This window comes from Ctenocephalides felis, unplaced genomic scaffold (assembly GCF_003426905.1).
Source record: "Ctenocephalides felis isolate EL2017-DRISC unplaced genomic scaffold, ASM342690v1 CF-g0.4_SCAFFOLD_01886, whole genome shotgun sequence".
Lineage (NCBI taxonomy): Eukaryota > Metazoa > Arthropoda > Insecta > Siphonaptera > Pulicidae > Ctenocephalides > Ctenocephalides felis.
This window is the reverse complement of record NW_020538040.1, coordinates 7536697-7556959: the sequence shown is the minus strand read 5'-3', so window position 1 is coordinate 7556959 and position 20263 is coordinate 7536697. Positions and strand designations below refer to the sequence as shown.

The following is a 20263-nucleotide window of genomic DNA, read 5'->3' as shown; positions in this document are numbered from 1 at the left end:
CAACCGATTTGAATGGTTCAAAAAACATTCGATTCCTATTGATAGGGAAAAGAGCTGATTAGTTTTTGGCAAAGGCAGGTCCAGCCGTTTCGGAGATACGGAGCAAAGAGTGCAGAAAATAGAAATCGAATTTTTGAGAGAACGGAGTATCCGATTTGAATGATCTAAAAAACATTCAATTAGTAATGATTGGGAGAAGTGTTTATTAGTTTTTGGCAAAGGCAGACCCAACCATTCCGAAGATACGGAGCTAAATTTTTAAAAAATGGCAGTTTTTGAGGGAACTAAGCGTCCGATTTAAATGATTCAAAGAACTTTCTGCTTGTCTTAACAAAGTAATTGATTTTGGCAAAAAAAATTTTGTACCAACTTTTTTTTTTTTTTTTTTTTCTGTATATCGAAAATATTTCAGTTTTTATTTTTAATTCTGACTATAGTTCTAATATACTATACAAATAATTTCAACTCTGCAATTCAGTTTATATAATTCTTATAAATATTAGGCAATGTTACAATATTTATAATAATCTATTTGAAAACATTCAGTATTCCTCGAACATTTCGTTACGGTACGGGAAGTTCCAGCAATTTGCCTTATGGCACGATGCCATAATTGCCTCAAGACAGAATTCCACTTACAGCTAGTTTTTAGTCATTTTATTATATACGGTTATTAATAAATTAATTCGTAAACATGAATAAATAATAATGAAAAATTAATTATATGGGTTTTATCACTATAATTTAACAAGTAGTAAGAAGTTGCATGAACTTTCCGATAAGTATTTACAATTATGATAAGTAATTACACTTTTGATAATATTTTATAATTTATGTATGTTCATAAGTATTTAAATGAACAACATTCATGGTGTATGTCCTAAGAGCACAATTCCAATATGTAAAAATATATGTAATTGAACCACTTTTCGTAGGACTATAATATTTTAGTTTGGTAGATAAAACCATGAACAATATAAAAAAAAAATTTGGTACAATTCATCGATCTGACTTATTTCTATAACAGTCTTAATTTATTAAAATGTCTGAAATTTGTCTAAATTTTACAATTAAATTGAATATCGACATTGCAATGTGCCTGTTCTGAATTTATATCCATTTCCCGGTGGCATATGATTTTTGCATTCGTATCTCTGCAAATTTCGCCGAGTGTCGTAATTTAAATTCGCTGATAAGACGCAGTGTTCATATTTTTTATCAGTAAATAAAATATAATTTCTAAGGTCAAATCGAGTGTCGATTTACGCAACCGATCGAATTATCTCCGAACAAAATCTACATATTGCACACGTTCGTTTATCGACTTGTTTTCGAATTTAGGCGACAAATTCAATCATGATAAAAATAATGGATTAGTAGGTGATGATAAAAAAAATTGAAAATTATAATAATAAGTATCATTATCGACACTGTTATGACGATTTTGGCACACCCCTATGGGACATCAGTAGTTGGAACGAGCCAAAGATGTTCGAAAATGTTCTTAAGATGTGAGAGCTTTTTCAGGGAGCTTTCGAAACATGTCCTATTCTATCCTCAAGCTTTATAATATATATCACAACTAGTTGTAAGTAGCATTTTACCTTCTGATCGATAAAACTTGAACTTTATTTATATTTTCTTTATACTTTCCCCTAAAAAGTATAAACTTTACCAAGTTCCATACAAATACTTGAATTCTTCAGACATCTCACGTATCAAGTACGATGAAATCTCATTCTGGAAATTAGTATAGTCAAGAACAAATTAATAGAAGATGATAAATGTATTAAATATTCAAACAAATATGCAAAGTAAAGCTAATGCAACTTTTGATAAAATTGAAAGTTTCTTGAATCTTGAACTTGAAAATTTATATTTATATTTATATCTACCTGAGTTGATGGTCTCAGATAGAAACTGGGGATTTTTGATTTTATTATATTTTTTCTCCGTGGCCTGGGGTTCTGAAATAATCATTATAATAATATTATTAAAAATTGATTTAGTAACAGATGATAAGTGTACTTATAGACAGGTAGACAAGTAGACTAGTAGACAAATAAGAAGATAGACAGGTAGACAGGTTGACGTGTAGACAGGTAAACTGGTGGACAGGTAGGCAGGTACATTATACCTGCTACAAGACAAGTTAGGTAATCTCTTAGACAGGTAGCCATGTAAATTTTTGCACTGGTAGAACATATATAAATCAAAAAAATATTTTTAATTAAATAGATTATTAAGCTTCAAGGCAAAATGCCTCACACCTAATCTGTTTTTATTATTATTGTATTTTTTCTGATTTCATCTACTCAATGATTCTCCAATGTCAAAAAGTATAGACTAAATATTTATTGACTATTCTATTTTCAAAAAAATGGGCGCAGTTATTTTAAAAATAGTTCAACGTTAAAAAAACAAATTGTACAAATTTATAGATACATAAATGTAATTTTATAAACTATACGTTTTTGTATTAGTCATCCATTCAACTACGGAAAACCAAAGATGGGTTTCGGATTTTTTTTTTAATTTGGAGATATTTTGTGGCCTGGTGTTACTCATCTTCAATGCATATGAAATGAATAATTCATCAGTAAGACGAACACATCTATAAAAATGACATTTTTTGCCCTCTGTATATATTACACTAAAAGTAAAAACAGGCAACAACAAATTGAATTATATAATTTCATCTGCCAAATATATACTGTATCTTATGTTTTTTAATTTCTTACACAACTCAGCTGCTTTTCGGCAATAATAATGTAGACATTACATTTTTCTTATTCATAATCATCAATTTATTATATTCCAATATTGTTTAGGCTTATAAGTGAATTGAAATTTTTGGCAGGTGAGCGTTTTCATTTGTCAAAATACTTCAATGGCAAACGATGACATGTCTTTTGTAATTTTTTCCATTTATTTCCAAAATTTTACTATATTTTCATAACCATTTACATCAGTCATATCTCATGAACAGATGCAAACATTTAGTAACACATTAGTTAGTGCTAATTGTGCTGCAGTCTACATATAATAATGCCATTGTACAAGTTGCTACATCCACTAATGATTAAGTAAAGTCATATGGCAAAACATACATATTAATAAAGTGTTATCCACCTTATCACAAATGACATACACTTATAATAGAACATTGGTCAAGTTTATTTTCCGAATTTTAATAACATTTTCAAGTTCACACTATATGCACACTATATAATGCAACGTGATTGATTTTTTTCAATTTTTTTCGAAAACTTTTTCATGGCTATAGTCCATGATTTGACAATTTTTTTTTTGCTATTGATTTTTTTTTTCGAAAATATTTTTCCAAAAAATTTTTTTCAAACATTTTTTTCCCATAAGGTTTATTGTCAATGATTTTTTCAATTTTTTTGTGAACTATGTATATATATATGTCCATGATTTTTTGCAATTTATTTTTATAATATTATATATGTTTTCTTTGCCAAAATTTTTTTCAAATATTTCTTCAATATTTTTTTCCAAATTTTTTTCAACAATTTTTTTTTAAATTAAAATGATGCTTCGGGTATTTCATTACGATACGGGAAGTTCCAGCAATTTGCCTTAAGGCACGATGCCATACACCACCAATTTTGTAATTTCCTATCCGGATTATTATTCATCTCATTAAAAATTAATATTCTACAGACTTTCAATCATTACTTTCTGACTATTACTATTACTATTCCTCGAATTTCTCAAAGGTCTATCCGGTGACTTATCCTACATCAAAGATGGCTTCGAGCCAACACTCGTACATTATTTTTAACTTTTACATCGAGGACGTTTTCGAAATTCCAACGATGCATTTAGACTTGGTAATAACCAAGTGAAAACTTTTACTATAAGCTATAATTATAGCACGATATAGTTTACTACGAAACTTGGAAATCGATCGATTCATATGAAAATACATGGGAAATGCATTTTGATGCAGATGGCATATCTTGGAGATAATTATTAATAATTATTTTTAATGTTATCATGTATCGTAAATCTGTTCTATCACACTATTTTTGAAAGTATTTTCCATGGAAGGGCAAATAATTGTATAAATATTATATACTTAATACTAGCTGACCCAGCAAACGTTGTTTAGCTAAGTAAGGTATTTTCTAAACAATTTCAATTACATTAAGGGAAAAAAAAGGAAGAAGGGAAAATATTAATACTTTTAGTGTGTAAAGATGTGTTGTTTGAGTGCTATATACAATGAGGGCAGGACAAAAAGGTCCAATTTGACTTTGTGCAATTATAAATTATATTATGAAAACCAAGCCAATTATATCACAAGAAATAACACATTTCAAACGAACAATTATCTGACTACGTTCAGTAAAACTGCCAGCTACTTCATCATTGTAGAATTGTGCCTTTCAAAAATTTGTTATCTAGATCTTCTTACCCTATAGGCGGGGTAACTTGGAACGGCCAGATGGCAAACAGGTTTAATGTCTTATTTTAATTTTAAAGGTATTTACAAAATAATTACATTTTTAACTAATGCCAAAAAACTATCAACGTAAGAAAATACTTTTGTTATGGATTTTCAAAGATTACCGTTTATCTCCCGATAGCAAAATCATATGAATCAAAATTATAGCTGGTTATACACCTTTTTCCCTCTACTTTCAAATATTGTTGTTAAACAATGTTTAACTTTACTGGTTTTTGACACATCGGTGGTGGATCTATTCATCCCCGGACCTTCATATATTACTGTCCATTCTTCGATAAATTCTGGGAAATTATAACTGGGAATAAGTTATTGGACAAAATGTCCCTTTGATCGATTCCAAATTTAGGTTCTGATTTTAAATAACATAAATAAAAAAAAAACATTCTAAAAAATGTTTTATAATTGCGCATGAGTATATAATTATACAAATGAGTTTTTTCAGAGCACCGTGTTTGAGAAATATATGATTTGTCAATCGTACTGAGTTTTATGGTTCACTTCACTGTTTATACGAATGGCCAATGACACTATCATTACATTATAATTGTTACTTATTTATTTGATAGAAATAGTTTTATTATTGATTTCTTACTAATATCAAATTGTCATCTATACGTCATTACATAGCTGTTATTTGCGTTTTGTTATTCCAAGTCGAAACGGGATAAAAAGTATCCTATGTCCTTCTCCTGACTCTAAACTACCTCCCTGCCAATTTTCAGCTAAATCGGTTCAGTCGTTCGTGAGTTATAAGTGTTCTAACTAACAAGATCCTCTTTTATATATATTATATCAAAAAAATGTGTATATCTTGCATAAAACTTAGTTGAAAATCTCAACAAACCTACCTATGTATGTAAGTTCGCAATCAGATCAGTTGATTTGGTGAACTAAAATTTGAAGACTTTTCAAAATTTAAGATATGTGTTAACTTTTTGATGTTTTGTTTGAAAATTGATTACAAACATTTTACTTTCTTATTAAATTAAAGGCATCAAGAAATAAAAAAAATAACAACTAAAACTTATAATTCGATATTTACAATTTGAAATTCTACATATCGGAGAGTACTTGATTAGTATAATAATAGCACATTTTTTTATTTATATAATATAAATAAAACAATTTCGTAGCATTAAGATAACATAATGAGACTAAAAAAATGAGATAATATGATGTATTATATCATAATTTCATTACAAAGGTTGAGATGTCTCGTTATCGTCATCAGAAAGTCGGTTACTAACGGACTTTTTAAAAAATTAATCAGAACAATTGAAATTCAAAAAGAAAATAAAAAACTTTTTATTTAGTTTTTCTTTAATTAATTTATTTTTGTTATTTTATATTGGTTGTCATTATAAAAAAAATATGCTTTATACTGTGCCTTGGTTATCGACTGCAAATTTTTTCTTTGACGGAGAAAGCAAATTTTAACTTCCCTAAGGTGAAGTTCAAGTTTTGGACAAAAAATACAATCTGCTAATTTTATGTTTTCTTGACGTTTCAAGTCATTCTGAATCGAATGAGACCAAATTTGTATATAGTATGAGAGAGAGCAAATTTTTTACCTTTTCTCAAAATCGTCCTTCTTAGAGTCCATGTATCTAATCTGTACAGAGCCATACTCCAAATGTAGAATTTTATTACCATCTTTATTTTTTGTATTAGTTATTCATTTGCAATAAATAAATTTCAGTTTGCAACGAAGTTTACATTGCTCGGGAAGTTTTAACTAATATAATGAGTAAATAGTTTTTGTATTGATTTTTTATGTGTAGTAGTCCCAAAGTAACTGACCTACTTTGACCAAAAGGTCGATGATTTACGTTGCAAAGGCCTACGAGGAAATTACGCCTCGAATATGTATAAAATTCTTCTGTACGGATGTATGAATTCAAACTCCTCCTACACGGTTATTCGACTTTGGATAAATCCTTCTGAAGTCTGTTAAGCTAATTTTTTAGGATATAAAGGATTATAAAAATATAGTAATATTGTAGAAACAAATGGAAAAAAATAGCAAAAAACAACATATCATTGTTTGGCATTCAAAAAATATTTTAACCAATGAGAACTGTCATCTGGCAGAAATTTCAATTCACTTATGAGCCTAGACAATATTAGCATATAATATATTCATGATTATGAATATATTATATATATATATATATATATATATAAAAATATAATGTCTACATTATTATTGTCGGAAAGCAGCTGAGATGTGCCAGAAATTAAAATAATATTATATACAGTGTATATTTGGCAGATAAAATTATATAATTCAGTTTGACAGATGTTGAAATATCATGGTAATAAATCAAACTAATAATCATGTAGGAATAAGGCGAAAATCAACTTATCAATGTTACATATGAAAAATGCAATGCCAAATAGCACAAAGATTCAAATATTCAAAATTCAAATTCAAATATATATAAATAGTAATAATAATAAACACAGAATTGTAAAGTAAAAATTATTTATTTATAAATAAGTGGGCTGTAGAATTTTATCTAGAATTAAAATTAAAATCTAAGGTTTTGTCAATATTAAAAAATATTGTTTTTTGGAAATAAAAAAAAATCTTTAATGATAGCTCATGATTTTAAGTGTTAAATTTATTGGGTCCGAAAAAAGTCGATCAATAATTACATCGAATTTTCTGTTGAAAAATGTTACTGTGTGAAAATCGTATATTTTACTCAAATTAAAAAAATACAGTGTCAAAACGACATCATTGAAAGAAATATTGAGACACTGAAAGTATTTTCTCTCGTTTCTTATGATTTAATATGTATTTTTTTAAAATTATGGTATAATACAAAATCACCAAACATTTATTGATAATTCCAAACAAAAAATTAAGTTTGAATGAACAGACACACTTTTGCATAAAGAATTCATTTCGGGTGATCGCCCGGGTTTCCCAATGTACATTCATCTTATATATAAAAATGGAGCTCTCTTTCAAATGTCCGAATAAAACTCGAAAACGGCTGAATCGATTTGGCCAGTCTTAGTCTTGAAAAATTCGTGCTAATCCAGAGAAAGTCCAAAAGGTGAGAAATTATTTCAAATCCGCGTAGAAACTTTTTATTTTTAATTTGAAAATTTCTGTAGAAGCGTAATTTAAATAAAACAATGGAAGGTTGCTAATCCGTGAAATGTCAAACGTTTTTGACAGATGATGTTCAATTACGTACAATAGGATATTTTACGTGAATATTATTTAATTATAGTTAAATTGTAGTAAGTAGCTTTGTTTGTAGTTTTATTTATATATAAAAACGTTAGTAAACGGGCCGCAAGTGTTACTAGAAACTCAAAATATCAACTCTTTTGAAATGTTAATATAAAAATGCACTTTTTGGCATTGTTGCACTCTTTTTTTGCAAATCATATTTTTCTTAAACACGGTGATCTGAAAAATCTCATTTGTAAAATTGTATACTCATTGGTATTTATAAAACATTTTCTAGGTTATATTATTTTTTATTTATGTTATTTAAATTCAAAACCTAAATTTGTTATCGATCAAAGGGACATTTTGCCGAATAACATTTCCCCAGTTATAATTTCTCAGAATTTATCGAAGAATAGATAGTAATATATGAAGGTCCGGGGTTAAAAAGGTACACCAGCTATGTGTCAAAAACAAAAAAAGTAAAGTTAAGCTTTGTTTAATAAGGAATTGAAAAATAAAGGGAAAAAGATGTATAACCAGCTATAACCTTGATTCTTATGACTTTGCTATCTGGAGATAAACTGTAATCTTTGAAAATCCATAATAAAGGTATTTTCTTCCGTTGGTAGTTTTTTAGCATTAGTTAAAAGTGTAATTATTTTGTAAAATACATTTAAAATTATAATAAGGCTTTAAACCTTTTGCCACCTGCCCGTTACAAGTTACCCCGCATATAGGATAAAAAGGTCTAGATAACAAATTTTTGGAAGACATCAAACAAGCACATTTCTACAATGATGAAGTAGAAGTCAGTTTACTGAACGTAGTCAGATAATTGTTTGTTTGATATGTGTTATTTGTTGTGATATAATTGTTATGGTTTTCACAATATAGTTTATATTTGCTCAAAGTCAAATTGGACCTTTGTGTCTCGCTCTGCTCTACATATATACTTTTTATTAAATTTACTTTAATTCATCGAATGTAACTTGAAACTTTTCAAAAAGCAGGTCAAAGTAGAAATACTTAATTCATTTTTTATCTCTCCTCGCAAAAATTTGAAAATTTTGTATAAGCTCAGTAGTGTTATTTACAATTATACACAAAATCCAGAAACCAAAAAGAATCTGAAAAACTTGAAACGTAATTAACAAGCCGAAAGACCAAAAAAGACTCGGATTAGATTATACCATGTTTTATATAGAAAGTGTATAAAACTTGCAGTTTGATTGTATTGACAAAATATAGACAAACTAATGGGGTTTATTGTTTTTATAATACTTCATTGTATATAGCATTCAAACAACACATCCTTTTGCACTTAAAGTATTAATATTTTTGATTCTCTAGAAATGGTTTAGAATATACCTTATTTAGCAAAACAACGTTTGCCGGGTCAGCTAGTCCTAGTTTATAAATATATTTATTACAAATACTATCTGATGCAATACCGAATCGGATTTCTCTGTCTGAACTTGATCACCACCCACTCTGGGGTTGGTTTTTTGTATGGGGTTGCACGGTAACTATAGTGAATTTCAAATTAAACCCTCTGGTGAGTCATTCTTTTTAAGTCGATCGGAAATTACAGATTACGAATTGACGATGTTGACGCTAGTTTAAAATGTGAATTTTTAATCGACATCGATTGGGGAAAAGACACGGATGGAAGGATATAGTACCATTAATCACGTGATCGATTTTTAAGGATTCATTTTTATTTTATTTATATTTTTTTAAATGTTGTTTTACCATAAAGTGCGATTCTAAAAGGCAGTAGTTGATTCTAAATTTTCTGTCCATCAAGCAGAAATGCAGACTTTGAGCGCGTGTCGAATTGCGATGTCGCAAACAAATTCCTTCGACGGACGGTGGAATAACTGTATGTGTTTTTTTTTACAAATTGTACGACACAGATGAACGAAAGTGACAATCGACATTTTTTAATTTATTTACATCGAGACATCTTATTTTTTGGCAGTAAGTTCGAGATTGGCAGACACGATCTCGTATTTTATTTATTTATAGCTTGCGTCTCGGATTTTTCAAGAATCAGTAATTGCGCCGGTTTCAGAATTTTTTGTTCCAGATTTAAAAATTATTAGTAAAATTATTATTAGTAAAAATTAATAGTAAGAGACTTTCAAATCTAGAAGCAAATGGACGCTTACACAAATTTATTTAAGATTTTTTAAAGAGACATTTAATTATTTATTACTATAGCTTCTCGTAGGGTAAGTTATAGTAATGGAAAAAAAATCTTTACGTTTCAAAGGTTTCTGAACATTTTGGCATACCTTAGAAAAATTGATATATATGTGTGTGTGCGTGTGTTCGGATACAAATTTTTGTCGACGATTTCGGGAACACGGTTCAACCGATTTAAATGATTCAAAAAATGATATTTCTTTTCTAAAATAGCTATGTAGCACGATTGCTAAACAAGATTTTTGAAAATTTAAAATTGAAAAAAAAAATGATATTTTTGAAAAACTTGAATTATTTTAAATTTCCACTTTGAATTTTTCAGAATATATTCCAAATTTTCTGAAAAATTAAATTAAATTAAAAAAATGTCAATTTTTTTAAAAAAATTTAAAATTCTCTAAAAAATCTTATTTTTTTTAAGTTTGTTAAAAATTTTAATATTTGGTACGGACAGTTCCAGCAATTTGCCTTAAGGCACGATGCCATACACCACTAGTTATTAATATCAAACTTGAAGGACACACAAATAAAAAATTAAAGTCTAAATAGTAAAATGTATATTTGACATAATATGTTTATATTTTTACTGAAGTAAACTTGTAAAATTGTAAAAAAATACAAATATATATATTCTGTTGCTTTCGAGCAAATAGCAAAAATTTTAATGTTTTCTCGATGTTTAAACAAATATACAATATCTTATTTTTTAAGAAATATTAAACATTTATACAGCACTTAATTTTTGATAAATAAATTTACTAAAATTCAGAAACTTTTTAAAAGACATTAGTATGACGAAGATTATTTGAAAAACAACTTTATTTGGTGATAAAGTTTAAAATGAACATTGTAATATTATAAAATATTATAGGCCTACGAGAAATAATTAAAAATTATAAAACACTCATTAAAGTTTGGAAATAAGAGTTGAATTATTATTATACGTGTATTATTATTATTATAAATAATAACTTACATGTTAAATAAAATTTAAATATTTAATACTGATACATGGAATCTGCTGTGAATCTTATGAGAATGAAAAAAAATCTCTTTCTTTGGTGCCAAACCCAAAAAGTGTGTAAAATGTATAAATAGTAAATATGTAGTGCTAATAACTCTTTAGTTTTTATTGCCTACAACTGTCTATTAATTATGAAGAAAATTTGAACCAAGATCTTTTTATAAAATATTTTATATTGTTTATTGAAATTGTATATTACATAGATGTATGGAAAATTTGAAATTTTCTACTTTAAACTTTATAAAACTTATATAGAGAATTTTATAAAGAATTTAAAATTACAACTAAAGAAAAGATTACAAGTATTGGACGAAAACATTAATTTTAACTTTTTAAAAAAAATATTACAAATAGTAATTAAAATGCAATCTAATAGTTAACAACCGTTTACAATTAAATAATAAATTATTTAAAAAAAAATTTATTTTTTATAAACAGAAATTGATTCAGATTTTCCTTTACCATTTTCCGATTCGGTTTGGCGCCTAAGAAACTCTTTCAATTAATTTTTATCATTATTAAAATTAGAAAAAATACCTAATAATAATTTTAGATCAAACAAAATTTTAAATCACTTGCGTACGGAACGACTTTGTGCTAAATAAAAAAACAAATAATTATTCCGAGTAAAATTTACCTTGGCAGAAAAATTAGAGCATTTTTTCTCTCGTTTGACTTGTCCATTCAGAAACGATTAAATGGCAATTTGCCAAATTGTTTTTGCAAACACTAATTAGTAGAATGATGATGATGAAAACTAGTGGGGAATTGAATAATACACCGTATACTGGAATTTCTGAATAAATGATGAATACAATTTTTATATGAAGAAGTCGACTCTTGAGTCAACAAAAATAATTGAAGATTATGACGAGGAAAAAAATATTTCAAAATTTGAGCCCGTACGATAGAAGTACTGAGTTTGTTATTATTATACAATAATTGTTGATAATGTAGCTTTTTTAAAATTTTGTAAAATTTGAGCATGCCATTTTAAGAATAAAAATTTACCCATATTACCTCTTACTAATTTACCCAAATTAAATAACACTAATTCAATTCATGCACATACATTTTTATATCCCGAATTAAATTATAACTCAAGTATAAAACTGATAATAATTTTAAACATCTCTCATAAAAAAACGATAAAACCGTTTTCGCACGATTTCTTAGCACATTTGTACAAAATTCTCGAATCTTGTCAACAAAACTGTTTTCGTAAGTCATTAAATCGTTCTTGTGTAAAATAATGATCGTAAAAATCGTAAAAGTGAACATGAAATGCTTAATTGTCCGAAAATTATATTAAATGTAATTTTATAAATTATTTTATTAGAACCTGAAATATAATTTGTATACATGCTGTATAATAATAAAAAAAAGTTTTTGGCGCGAAATTTCAAAGTTAAATGTTTTCTTTAGTGAACCTAAAATTAATTTCAAACAAATTAGTAAAAAAATTACACCTTGAAATTTATACTGTTTCAGTTAATATTATAAAATTTATTAAATAAATTATGGAAATGAAGCAAAAATAAATTAAATAATTATACCACGTGTAATCTGTCGACCATCTGTCATTTTGAAAATGAAATGTCAAACAAAATTCAAAAAAGTTTAAAATAATTTGTTTTTAAAATGTATATACAGAACAATTTATATTATACTTTTGGCCTATTATCAATTAACTAAAATAAATATAATGAAGTACTTATAAAAATTTAACAAAAACATAAGTTTATAGTTTAACTTTTATCTGTCACTAACTTCATTGTTAACCGAACCGCCTAGTTCGAAATTGGAATGTCAAAAACTAGTGGTGCATGGCATCGTGCCTTAAGGCAAATTGCTGGAGCTTCCCGTACCGAAAACTAAATTATTAAACAAAATTTTGCAAAACTTTGAAAAAATAAGATTGAGAAATTTTAAAATTTTTGAGAAAAAATGACTTTTTTGAAAGATTTGTTTTTTTTGCAATTTGATTTATTTTGACTCTTTTTTATAAGCAATCGTGCTGAATAATATATAGGTGATGATTTGGAGTCGAAATGTCAGAGCGCTTAAGCGCCGCGTAGTCGTCTAACGTGTAATTACTGGTACGGAACCCATATAAATGTACACAAAGTTTGTACTTATTATTAATTTTTTTTATAAAATATCTGATAATACTATGTACATATGTCTAATGTTCAGTTTTGACCGCCAAATGACATTATTTTTCACTTTCTTTATTGGTTCTCCGAAACCGCTAGACCTGCCTTTCAAAAAAATTCACCAGTTGTTCATTTTGTCAATACATGTAAAAATGCTTTTGAAATTATTGAAATCGGATGCTCCGTTATCTCAAAAACTGAAATACTCAAATCGGTTTATCTGGTCTCTTAAAAACTGACATTTTAATACTTTTTCAGTTTTTGCTCCATACCACCATAAAAAGTCGACCCTCCTTTTCCAAAAACTAATCAGCAGTAAGAACTCTATCAGCAATCAGAACTAAGCATCCGATTTGAATGATTCAAACAAAATTCTGACAAAACAATTGCTTTTGGAAAACAAAAATATTTCAAAAATAGTTTTAACTTTGCAATTTAGTTTATATAAATCTTATAAATACCATTCTTATAAATATTAGACAATGTTACAGTATTTATAATAATCTATTTCAAAACATTTAATATCGATCGAACATTTCGTTACGGTACGAGAAGCTCCAGCTATTTGTCTTAAGGCACGATGCCATGCACCACTTGTTATAATTATTCGTCTAGTGTCCTCTGGCTGGTCAGAGCAGGTTTTGATTATTTAGTGTTTACCATATTATTGTATTGTACATATTTTTCTATGTTTTTTAGCTGAATGATAAGGCACATTTTAAAAACGTACTTATTTAAATATTTTATATTGCATTTTGAAACTTTTGATGTTAAATAAATTAATATATGAACGTTTGCCGGGCCAGCTAGTATATATATATATATGTATATATATATATTGTAAATTCATTTACAATTAAAACAAATATTTATTCAAAAAAATAATCAAATATTTTCACAGTGTTCATCCTGTTCTTGCGTCATAGTTGTTTTTCGCACCGGCATCAATTTATTTGCAAAACTTTATTTCAATTTCATCTGTTAGAAATGCTAACAAAGCAATTAGATACTGATTCCATTTAAAAACATACATTTAATTTATTGGAAATGTGAACAACGATTTATGTGTTTGTTGGAAACGAATTTGGTAAATTGAATCGAAAATCTGTTATTGAATCGTTATTGGAAAACTTTTTATTTGATAACTTTCGACGTTAATTGAAAAAATTAATGATGAACGTAATATAAATAATTTAATACTAATAAGATAACATCTCTAAATTTCAATAATTTATTACTTCCCACAATTGCTTCAAATTTGCTATAAAGTTATTGTGCAAAAACTTATATTTTCTGATTAGATTTATCGAACCTATTTATCGATAACTCTATTTATCGTAGGTCATAAGGCAATGACGTCAAATAACTACATTTCAGATTTTTCCAATAAATAATATAAATATACGTCATTCTGTCGTAATAAAATTGAATAAACGTCATATCATGAGATTATCAAATCACATAAAATCGATAAATGAAATTGAAGTTTGATAATATAAATTAATAAAAATGACTTGTTTAGTACACAAATATGAGGTTAACCATTGGGTTATATTTTTAAAAACCACTAAGAATTAACTCTAAATAAAATTAATTACTTAATGTCTTGCAATCTATATGGAAATAAAAAAATGTAATTTGACAATGTAATATTTTTTTATTTTGTCGTAACATTTACCTTTTTTCAACAAACGCTAAATTAAAACTATTTAATTTAAAAAAAAAAATAGTTTATTTATTTTAATTACAATCTGTCACACTTAGGACATTCAGTAATTATTTTGACTTTAATAACAAGATGTTTTTTACAATTGGCGTAAAAATTCAACCAACGCTATCTATAAATGGAGTCTTCAATTACCCGGTTAATGAAATCCATGAAATTTTTGCATGTCAGGCTGATTATTTGACTGACACACATTTAGTTGCTGCAATTTACACAAACATATATATATGAATCGGCGTCTTACTCATATATTTAGAATCTATTTCTTAAAATTATGGCTCACCGCCATGGATTCATCTTCTTCCTATCGTACTAAATAATAATCTAAAAATAGACGAAGACTATTTTATTTTTAAACTGCAACGCGTCAAATTTTTTCATCCTGCGTCAATTCGACGCGTGCTTTCTCTATAATATAAAATATATATAAACCAGAATTTTGTAAAAAAAATTTAAACTTTTGTTTCTTCATCTCTGAAACCTTTGACTTGCCTTCCTAAAAATTTAATCAATTCTTCATTCCGTCAATACACTTAAACTGTTTTTTTGAATCATTCTAATCGGTTGCTCCGTTATCTCGCAAACTGAATTGGAATTTTCTGCACTTCTTGCATCGAATCTCCGAAACTGCTGGTGCTGCCTTTGCCAAAAACTAATCATCACATCTCCCTAATCAATAGAAATCAAATGTTGTTTGAACCATTGAAATCGGTTGATCCGTGCTCCCGAAATCGTCGGCGAAAATTGTATCCACACATAAACACATGCATCCATTTTTTTAAAGTATGCCAAAATGTTCAGAAACCTGTTAAACAAAGCAAAAATTTTCAATTTCGATTTTTGGACGATAACAATAACTTACCCTACGGGAAATTAAAAAAGTTAATATATTCGTTGATATAACGTTTTTGTGTATAAATATAACTACAAACTACTTACTACAATTTAATCATAATTAAATAATATTCACGTAAAACATCCAATTAAACGTAATTGCACATTATCTGTCAAAAACGTTTGACATTTGACGTATTAGCCACCGTCCATTGTTTTATTCAATTAACGCTTCTACAAAAATGTTCAAATTAAAGATGTAAAGTTTCTACGCAATTTTGAAATACTATCTCACCTTTCCGACAACCTAGTGATTAGCACGAACTTTTCAAGACTGGCCAAATCGGTTTAACCGTTTTCGAGTTTTAGCGCATCATTTGATAGAGAGCTCCATTTTTATATATAAGATAATCTATTTGAAAACATGTAATATTTCTTGAACATTTCATTACAGTACGGGAAGTTCTAGCAATTTTCCTTAAGGCACGATGCCATACACCACTAGTTTAAATTATAATTTATAATAACAATGTACCGTTTTCTGGTAGACGAATTGATGAAATCCTCGACCACTAAATATTTGATATCTGGTGGGTAAATCCGATAACTTTCAATTAGAATCGAGTTACCGTAACTTCCCCATGTCTATTATCAAACTCCCACTTTACTGATAACATTTACTGAAATTAATTAAATGAACAAAATTTGTTATTGATTCACTGATCAGTCGGTTTTCTATCTGTTATCTTTGTAACAAACACTTTTACCACTAAACCGCATATCAGATAACAGATAATGTGGTCAATTCAGTGAAAAGTTACATTTAGATCTGCCCATTTAAAAATTGTACTAATCGAAGGAAGAAAAGTAATAAAAGTTGGTCTTTGGCGTTGGAGGAATTATTAATTTATTAGATATTAGATATTAAATATACAATTCACAATTTTACAATTAAATAACAAAACAACCAAATATAAAAATACAAATAAAGGAGTGCTAAACTAATTTAATTTTGTGTCTTGATTTTATGAAATTTGATATTACGTCTTCGTTAAGAGCATCTTCAAAAGTTGAGGTCCTGTATATCCATTAATTCGCAGAAATTATTAAAAAGTTTAGAAGCTTTTCTGAAAAAAAGATCAGTATCTGAGACGAAGAAAAATATTTCCCAGCTAAGTAGTACTCAGTTATAGCCAAAAATTGCTGTATTTGTAAGATATCACATATAATTAGTTACAATAGATATTTATAATATGAAGGGGATGGTACCACTGTATTTCTTGAAGTCAAAATTAATATATTCAGAAATGTCATAAAAACTGTTGGCTTTTAGTAAATTAATTAAAACGTTGTGGAATTTATGATTGCTTAGTTGACGTATTTGTAAAGGTAATAAATTGAACAGTTGAATACCAAAACCAAAAATTTAATTAAAAGTAGTATTAAACTTAAAAGTCGATCCTTTGATAGTCCTATTCCTTGTGACATAGTGGAAATTAGACATGGAAGATAAATTACTCTAATACTAATTTCTGCAATAAATCATATAATGGTATTTCTATCTCCTAAGATAGTTGCCAAAAAAATTTAAATCTCTAACCCAGAGACACACAAAAGTTTTAGTATCAAGGTCAATGAATTTAATTCAGGATGTCCAATTAATCTTCCACGTAACATTGGACACTGTTTTGTGTTCCCACGCCAAAATTTTAATCCGACATAAAAAAACGATTTGACCCATTTTCTAGACATTAGACTAAAATAAAAAATTGTGCATATGGTTATTTGAACTTGATTATTCAGGGCAGGAGGAGAAGATGGTACGTTGCTTTATAGAAGCACCAGGTGATATCAGCTATCACTTTTTTTTTTCTCACATGTTTTATTCGGTTTGAAGAGTCGGTTATATAAATCGCAAAAAAATCAAAAATAAAATTTTTATGTTTGTAAAATCTTTATGTTTCAACGATTTGTTAAAATTGAACATTTTCTCATACATTAGAAAAAATGGATGCGTGTGCGAACCAACCAATTTCAATGTTCCAAAAAGCATTCGATTTCTATTGATGTTGAATCTTGCTAATTAGTTTTAGGCAAAGACAGGTCCAGCTGTTTCGTAGATACGAGCCCAGAAATAGTAATATTTAAAAGAACGCATTCGATTTGAATTTAGGCGAACAACATTTTACTTGTATTGAGGGAATAAAAAATTTATCATATTTTTGGAAAAGTATGCCCAGAGATTTTGAAATTGCAGTGAAACAAGTAAAACTAGTGGTGTATGGTGTATGGCATCGCGCCTTAAGGCAAATTGCTGGAACTTCCCGTACGAAAAATTATTTTTTATAAAAAAGATTAAGTTTTTTTTTTAAACTTTGAAAAAATTACATTTTTAAGAAATTTTAAATTTCTGAAAAAAATTGACTTTCTGAAAAAAGTCTTTTTTAAAAAAAAATGTTTTCTTTATTTTGAAATATTTTGGAAATTCTGAACTTGTTCTCAAAGCAATTGTACTGCTTTAACTGCATAGAGACGAAATATCGAAGCGCGTAAGCGCCGCGTCGCCTTCTAACTGATAAAAATTGGGACGGAACCCATAGCAATTTAAACAAAATTTATATTTATTGTTAAAATCTCTTTAAAATATCTGATAGTTTGATGTGCATATGTCTAATGATCATTTTTAACCGCCGAATGGCATTTTTTTTTACTTTTTATGTTAGATCTCCGAAACCGCTAGACCTGCCTTCATGAAAATTTGATTAATTCTTCATCTTGTCAATACAAGTGAAATGTTTTTTGAATTATTAAAATCGGCGCTCCATTCTCTTAAAAACTGTGTTACCGTTTTCGGCACTTTTTACCCCGTATCTTCGGAACGGCTGGACCTGCTATCGCCAGAAACTAATCATCACGTCTCCTTATCAATACGAGTCGAATGTTTTTTGAATTATTCATATCGGTTGATCCGTGTTCCCGAAATCGTCGACGAAAATTTGTATCCGAACACACAAACATACACGCACATACATACACATACACACACAAATCCATTTTTTCTAAGGTATGCTAAAATATTCAGAAACCTCTAAAAGGTAAAGATATATAAAAATGTTCATTTTTGATTTTTTTGCGATTACTATAACTTGCTCTACGGGAAGTTAATAAGTAGACACTTAGACATGTAAATCTCATTTCCAATTACATCTGTTAAAGATTGAACACTGGTTCAAACTTTGGAGATTCAATGTTAACAGCTCGAAATCTTTGCTACCTGTTGTATTTTTTAACCAAAAGTTGCAAAAGACAAATGTAGTTAAATAATTGGTCTTGCACTTTGATTCCAAAACGTCAACAGCTGGAAGCCATGAGAAGGAAGCTGCATTTGTTCTTGAACAGAAAATCTCAACAATGTGCATTGAATAAACTGTTATATAAAGTTGTGGTAAAACCAATTTGAACCTACGGAATACAGCTCTGGGGGACGGCATGCAAAGCCAACATCGCCGTAATGCAAAAAATTCAAAACAGGATTTTTAAAGAAATTATAAACGCTCCGAAGTATGCCCCAAACTGGTTGGTTCATATAGATCTGGAAATGAACACAGTCAAGTAAGAAATGACAGGTTCAGTCTAAGATACAAACAAAGAATACGGCTCGTATCTGAAATTCTACACTAACATTTTGATACATATGAAAAAAATTCTCAAAAAGTTTTAGCTCTTAATATTAACTTCAAAATAGTCCGCTCACCAACCAAAGTTTCTTGGTTCTTCTTCCTAAGTAAATATGTATTTTATGAAATATATTGAATTTTTGTTGTTGGTGATCTAAATAAGCAAATACAATGCTATTCTCAAAATTTTGATTCGCTTGTTGCTGAGTTATAAAATTCTAAAAAACAAATGAAATTTTATCCATATTATTTCCATTAAAAAATTTGTTTGGAGTGTGTAATATTTTAGAGAACTACTTTCATAAAACAGTGGTTTAAAAGTGCAATCTTCTTTATATAAAATATTAGGTTCAAAATTTTCAATGGAAGGTTGGACTAGTGCTTTGGAAATTTAGGTTTTTGTGGTGAATAACACTCAATTCATATTGTCTCTTGTGGATATGCAATGTTTGACCAATGTATTGTTTGTCACAATTTTTACAAGCAATTGAATAAACTAAGTTCATATTGAATTTATGAGGAGTGATTGTTTTAAGTTTTGAAAACATTTCTTTGAAAGAATATAAAGAGGTTCCTGAAATTAAAATATTTCCTGGTTTAGCAATTTAGCAAAATAGACAAAAACGTCTTCAATAGATGGCATATTATAATAAATGGGTTTTGTATTGTTATATATATATATATACATATATATACATATATATACATATATATACATATATATACATATATATATATGCATCCATTTAACAATTTTGATCTCTGTGCCAGTGAACTTCTCATTATCTCATTGTTTTCTCTGATGTCAACAAATTTTATCCGATTTGCTTCCTAAATAAGTCATTGCACTAAACACAAAAACAAATCGTTAGAGAAATAGCAACAAACAATAGAATGTTTTTAAACAAGCGTTTTATGTTTTTATAAATAAAATAATCATCATTGTTGCA

At 27.9% G+C, this 20263-nt stretch overlaps 1 protein-coding gene across 2 annotated transcripts in view; it reads left to right on the top strand.

The window, feature by feature from the left end:
• The window catches only part of LOC113376511 (proton-coupled amino acid transporter-like protein pathetic), a 39926-nt gene that overhangs the window by 3551 nt on the left and 16112 nt on the right, over positions 1-20263 (top strand). The window lies entirely within an intron of this gene.